Consider the following 7,446-nt stretch of genomic DNA (forward strand, 5'->3'; position numbering starts at 1 on the left):
CTGGGCATGGGCCCAAGGCTGATAATTCCATGTCTCACATCCAGGGAAGACCACTGCTGTGAAACAGACCAGCAGAGCTCTGGGAGCTCTGGGAGGTTCCTTTAGGGCATCTGTTAAATTCTGGGGATGCATGAGTCAAGAGTTCTAAAAACAGAAGCAGAAAGCCTCTGAAGCAGAATAGAGCCTTCCAAAATCTTGTGAGACAAGGATTAGAATTCTGGACTCACCAGGGAGATTTCTGCCAAAAATCCTGAAAAGACAAGAGCAAAACTGAGGTAGACTGAACCTTACCAGAGCATAACTCAATCTCAACTCAGCATAGGACATTGAATTCGGGTGACCAGCCACTGATTAGAAAGAAAATGCTTCATAGAATTAGTGTAATTTTGGTTTTATGTTGAAACATAAACAGGAAAGAATACCAAAGAGTATTCTAGATTCAAAAGGACTTATGAGAAGAATTTGTCCTAGCAGACATTGAAATCTATCAGCAACCAATTTGACACTCTTGGTATAAGAAAATATCAATAATGAGAATATTAAAATGACTCACACTTTCCCCAATACTCTCCAAAAAATTCCAGGTGGAATGAAAGTTAAATACTTAAAAGCCAAAACAAATGCACTCTCATGAATGTGAACAGACTAGCACTAGGGGAAATCACTTTTTGACTTTTGATGGAATAGAAATGAAAAAAAGATGGACAAGTTCATTACTCAGATAGTTTAAGCTGTGATGGAATGAGCATCAATAAAGCTAAGATCTTAAAAATCCAGAGAAATGGAGAAAATGTTTGCACATAAACACAAAAGTTCAATAACTGAAAAGTATAAAGAGCACAAACACATGGGCAAAAATACTAACTGCCCATCCAACAAATGATTAAAATTCAATCATACAAGAAGAAACATGACCTTAAATCATGATTTTAAAACTATGCAGCCAACTTTATTGGTAAAATAGCTGTAAAATGCACCTACTGTGAAGTTTCATTTTGTACCTAAAAATAGAACAAGAAAAACTTCTGAAAAGTGATAAAACTCAAAGCCTGCAAGGTTTGAGGAAAGCAGATATCATGCATTAATGACAGCAATGTAAAGGAAACCAGTCTTTCTGAAGGGTAAAACGGCACTTTATTGAAAGAATCATGAATATGTTCCAGCCCCCCATCCCACTAAGTAATGGAATTTATCCTGAGGAAATAATGTTTAATAAAAAAACAAAAGTAGACATATACAATGTTTGTTTTATGATATTACAATACCAAAAGAAGCTAAGATCCCAACAGTGCTGAAATATAGAAACTATTTGTGGTATATCAAAGTAATATGTATACTCTAGTGATATACTGAAGATATAAATATGGTGCAGGAAACAGAAGACATTTGGTTAAATCATGTGACATTAAAGGAATAATACCAAATTATATATGTGCTGTGTGTTAAGTAACTTTAGTCATATCCAACTCTTGGTGAGCCTATGGACTGTAGCCTGCCAGGCTCCTCTGTATGGGATTTTCCAGGCAAAAATACTGGGGTGGGTTAACATCTCCTCCTCCAGGGGATCTTATCCACTCAAGTCTTGAACCCACATCTCCTTTATTGGCAGAAAGATTCTTTACCAGTGAGCCACCTAGGAAGCCCAAATAAATGATACTTGTCATTTTCCTTGTAAGTTTTCTGGAATATGCATGGAAACAGGATCTCTTGGGCAGGATACAACACCAGCTAAGAAAGAAAGAAAGGAAGCTCAATTGCTTTTCAGCTCAAAAGAAGGTTTGGTGTATGCAGTTGCTTTAAAATATGTTGGCAAGTTCTTGTAAATACTCCTCCTATGAGGGAGTTGAGTCTATTTCTCCTTTCCTTGAATGTGAGATGGCTTTAGAGACTCGCTTTGACTCACTTCTAACGAATAGAATGCTGGAAAGGAGACACTGCATAACTTGAGGGCTAAGTCATAAAACATGGTACAACATTGGTCTCTCTTTTCTCTCTTTCTCTTTCCCTCCTTGTCCTTCTCTACATGCCTTAGGAGCTAAACTGCCACATTAGAAGTCCAGTGATCCTGAAGCTGCCAGGCTGGAGAGACCACGTAATGAGACCACATGTTCATGGTGATGCCAGAGGAGCCTGTTTTTTGAGTTGTCCCAGCCTAGGCACCAGACCTGTGTGAATAAAACAGCCTTTGAGATGACTCCAACCTCACCGACAGTATGACTACAATCATATGAGAGACCTTGATGAAGACTGTCTACCTGAGTCCAGAATCTTGAGAGATGATAGTAACACGTGATTGTCATTGTTTTATATCACTATATTTTGGGGAGGGTTGTCAAACAGCAAAAGATAACTAGAATAATGTACTCAGCACTCACTGTGCCAAGAATTTTTAAAAGTTAGGTTCATTGCTGAATGTAGAAATAGAATAATTTTTTAGTCACACTGCACAGCTTGTGGGATCTTAATTCCCTGATCAGGGATTGAACTTGGGCACTCAGAAGTGAAAGTGCTGAGTGCTAACCTCTGGACCACCAGGTAATTCCCAAGAGAGTAACACAGATTGAAATTTATTTACATTTGTGCCTTGATTTCACTGGTTATGTCAATTGAGGAAGATGGATATGGAAGATAGAGATTTTTTATTTATTTTAATTCAGGTGTATGCCTAACTAACAGAAACAAAAAATTTACCAAACCTCTTCCACGGAACAAAGACTTCTAGAATGTAAGGCTTTTAACATACACACCTTCTTGTATGTTGAGTAACTCACAAGACTGTACTTTCAGACCAATGATAATGTGATATCCAAATACCTTGAATTTGATACTGGAAGGAGGAAGGACACCGCTGATTTCTTCAGAAGGCTCTCTAGTTAGAAAGACAATGGATTGAGCAGATGGCTCTTGTTCCCAATTGCTGATCTGCCTTCATTCAACAGAATGAAAAGATGCTTCAAAATGTCATACCCAATCATGTATGTGTGTGTGTGCGCTAGTCACTCAGTTTTGTCTGACTCTTTGCGACCCCATGGACTGGTCAGGCTCCTCTGTCCATGGAATTCTCCAGACAAGAATACTGGAGTGGGTTGCCATTCCCTTCGCCAGAGGAACCCCAGTCTCCTGTATTGCAGGCAGATTCTTTACCGAGCCACCAGGGAAGGAAATGGCAACCCAGTCCAGTATTCTTGTCTGGTGAATTCCATGGACAGAGGAGACTGGCAGGCTATAGTCCATGGGGTCACAAACAGTCAGACATGACCGACACTACTAACGCTTACTTCTGTCTGATGGTCTACACCTGTAAATTGCAGTTCTCAATTACATGCTTTCCTTATTTAAAGCCAGAAGTAGCCATATTTACTCATAAAGTTAAGTGAATGAAAACTTTGTGGTTTATAAAGAAGACAAAGGATAGACTTTAAAGGGCTAAAACCCACTATTAGCCATTTCCACATAACTGATCTTGGAACAAGAGCTGATAATCATTATTTCCAGTGCATTTTCTTCTTTTTCTCTTTCTTCTTCTTCTTCTTTTTTTTTTTTTTTTTTTTGGCCACACTTTGTGGCTTGTGGGATCTTAGTTCCCTGACCATGGATTGACCCCAGGTTCAGTGGTGAAAGTACCAAGTGTCAACCACTGGACCGCCAGGATACACACTGGACCTGCCAGTGTATTTTCTAGGGAGCCCCAGAAGGAAGCCTTCACCTCACCTCTCATCACCCTCTCCCTACCTCCCCCATCAAACAAAGGATGGGATGCAGCTCAAGCAGTGCTTAGTGGGAAAATTATAACATCATAATATTGATGCTTATAATAAAATAGAAGGGTCTCAAATCAATGGTATAAATTTCTGTCTTAAGAAACTAGAAAAAGAGCAAGTTAAACCTAAAACAAACCAAAAAAAGACAATAATAGAGATAAAAGAAGAAAGCAATGCAATCAAAAATATAGAAAGAGTAGGAGAAAAAGCAATAAATCTGCAAGCCAGATCTTTGAAAATATCAATAAATTAATAGGCCTTTTGTGTGTGTGTGTGTGTAAATTTATTTTTAAAATGTACAATTTCCCAATAATACAATATGCAATACACTTTATTGTAAGTTTCATTTGCCAGTTGGTTGGTTCTCACAAAATTTGCTCACTGATACTATATAAAAGCATAATTGAAACATATGAAGTCAGACAGTATGTGATATTGGTTATATATTTATCTTTTTATCTTATATAACCCTGAAAATAAATTACTGGCAAGTACTATTAAATATATTTTTTAAAGATGAGGAAACCAAGATTTGTAGATTTTTATTAATTTGTCCAAGGTCACATAGCTGGTAAAATACAGAATAAGTCTTTAATCCAAGTCTGTCTGACCCAGGCCTCAATTATCATATTGCCCTAACTATCAGGATCTTGAAGAGGATACAAGGGTGTCTATCCAGACACCATTTTAGGAATAACTAACCTTTCTCTCAGTTGCTAGAAACATCTGCTGCTGACAGGTCGCAGCTGCATCCCTCACTGGAAGTTCATCTGAGCCTGCAGAGAACCACCTCTGCCAAGACTGGGTGATGTTTTCAGTTGTAGGCAACTGAATATAAAACTAAAAGAAGTTTTAACAACAAGGACATTTACTGACTCAGTAAGAAATCTGGAGGTTGGTGGTTCTAGGGATGATTCTGTACCTCAGCTACGCCATCAAGGATCTGGACTCTTTCTCTCCAATTTGCCATTCTCAGTGTTTCTGAGGTGTTGGCCTTCATGGTTAAATGGCTGCAGTATCTCCCATCAACATATGCCATCTGATTGAGTGAGTGAGTTAGTGAAGTCACTCAGTCGTGTCCGATTCTTTGCAACCCCATGGACTGCCTACTGTGGTAGGACAGCCTACCAGACTCCTTCATCCATGGAATTTTCCAGGCAAGAGTACTGGAGTGGGTTGCTATTTCCTTCTCCAGGGGATCTTCCCGACCCAGGGATCAAACCCAGGTCTCCTGCATTGTTGGCAGATGTTTTACCATCTGAGCCACTCGAGAAGTCCCATTCCATCTGATTACATCCCAAAAAAGGAGGGAAAAGGGATTTCCCATTGTGTCTCTATATAAGGAGGAGGGAAAAAAGTATTTTCTAGAAGCAGAATTCCCTTTCTATCTCTTTGCCTACAACTGGATAAAATGGTCATCCCTAAACCAATTCTATGAGAAGGGAGTAAGATGAGTAAAATTGATGTAGCCCAACCATGAGTCAAGTGTGTGTCTGAAAGGGCATTTGCTTTACCTAAGCACTTTGCTCCTAACAAGGAAGGGGAGACTGCCTCTGAGAAAGCAGCCAACCTACTCAAAATGTCTGTAACACTTAACAAGGACTAACTAAATTAAAGTGGTCATGCTGCTGCTAAGTCACCTCAGTCATGTCCGACCCTGTGTGACCCCATAGACGGCAGGCCACCAGGTTCCACCGTCCCTGGGATTCTCAAGGCAAGAACACTAGAGTGGGTTGCCATTTCCTTCTCCAGTGTGTGAAAGTGAAAAGTGAAAAGTGAAAGTGAAGTAGCTCAGTCATGTCCGTCTCATAGTGACCCCATGGACTGCAGCCTACCAGGCCCCTCCGTCCATGGGATTTTCCAGGCAAGAGTACTGGAGTGGGGTGCCATTGCCTTCTCCGAAAGTGGTTATAGAGTAAGACAAAATGGACTTCAAGGCAATGAGAATTAATAAAGGAGAAAGAATAGCATACATTAATGACAAAAAGAAACACGTTACTTGGATGATACAAAAGTCTTGAACTGATATACCCTTAAATTAAGCAAAAGCAAAAGAAGATAAGGGAAAGATGGCAAAATTACAGGGTGAAATTAACATATCACCTACCACACGAGAGATCCCATTTCCCCACACCCTCACTACCACACTTTGCTATTTGGACCACATAAGTTTGAACTGTGGTGTTGGAGAAGACTCTTGAGAGTCCCCTGGACTGCAAGGAGATCCAACCAGTTCATCCTAAAGGAAATCAGTCCTGAATATTCATTGGAAGGACTGATGCTGAAGCTGAAGCTCCAATAATTTGGCCACCTGATGCGAAGAACTCACTCACTGGAAAAGACTCTAATCCTGGGCAAGACTGAAGGTAGGAGGAAAAGGGGATGACAGAGGATGAGATGGTTGGATGGTATCATTGACTCAGTGGACATGAGTTTGAGTAGGCTCTGGGAGTTGGTGATGGCCAGGCAAGCCTGGCGTGCTGCAGTCCATGGGGTCACAAAGAGTTGAACATGACTGAGCGACTAAACTTAAGTATATCCTCAGTGTATCCCTCACCAATCTGGCATGCAGAGCTTCGCTTCACTGGTCTGGACATTCAAGTCAAGTGAAAGTCGTTCAGCTGTGTCTGACTCTTCGAGACCCCATGGACTATACAGTCCAATTCTCCAGAATACTGGAGTGGGTAGCCTTTTCCTTCTCCAGAGGATCTTCCCAACCCGGGAATCGAAACCAGGTCTCCCACATTGCAGGCAGATTCTTTACCAGCTGAGCCACAAGGGAAGCCCTTGATCTCCTTAAATGACTTTTATTTGGGAAAAATATACATTAGGAATTACTATACTGAGAGAGTGGGGGCATTGGAGACATCCCTTGTGTAAGTTTGAAGATGAAACTTCTACAAGGGACCAGGGCACAGGGAGTAAGTCCACCACCTGGTGTGTGTCCATCAAGTGACTCTCTGAGGACTGAACTTGAAGAGGTAAAAGGCAGGGTAGCTTACCTCACTTCTCAGGTGACATCCTTTTTACAGAAGCAGTTTCGGGAGCAAAGTGAGGCAGAGTTGGATATGAGGTGCTCACAACTCATTGATTCAGGACAGATGGGAATGCCACCATTTCCCAGTATATACTTCAGTGGGAGAAATGGGTGGCAGGGTGGGTGGGGAACTGTTGCTGGCTTGTAGAGAACTTGAAAGGAGGCTGATGTTAGGTTATAGAAGTTTGTAGAGAAGTTGAAAGTGGAAACTTAGATGAAGCAGAGAAAGGGAAGTTTAGCCCAAAATGCAGATATGGGTTGTTCTATTAAGATCATGTGTGACTCGTAGTTGGCAAGAGAAACAAAGAACAGCATGTAAATGTGGCCACATCTCTGCTGGAGTCTGCTCTCCCCCAGGCCCTGACAGGATGCTTGCTTTCTTGGAAGGAAGTGAGTTTCAGAAAGCAAACACCCCAAGGAGACAAAGAATTGAGAGAGAGTAAGCACACTGCTGGAGGGGGAAGGGTGTGGGTTCAATAAGCGGAAGTAGTCTAAACAACTGAGGAGAAAAGACAAAGTACTTCAGTGGCTAATGATGCTTGCAAGTTGTTACTCTTAGAATTATTTTTCTCTTTGGCTTTTAACACCTGACATCCTGATCCCTCTGATAGATTCTTTCCAGTGAGGACAGAGAAGGAACACTGAGCA

This window comes from Muntiacus reevesi, chromosome 8, assembly GCF_963930625.1.
Source record: "Muntiacus reevesi chromosome 8, mMunRee1.1, whole genome shotgun sequence".
Classification (NCBI taxonomy): Eukaryota; Metazoa; Chordata; class Mammalia; order Artiodactyla; family Cervidae; genus Muntiacus; species Muntiacus reevesi.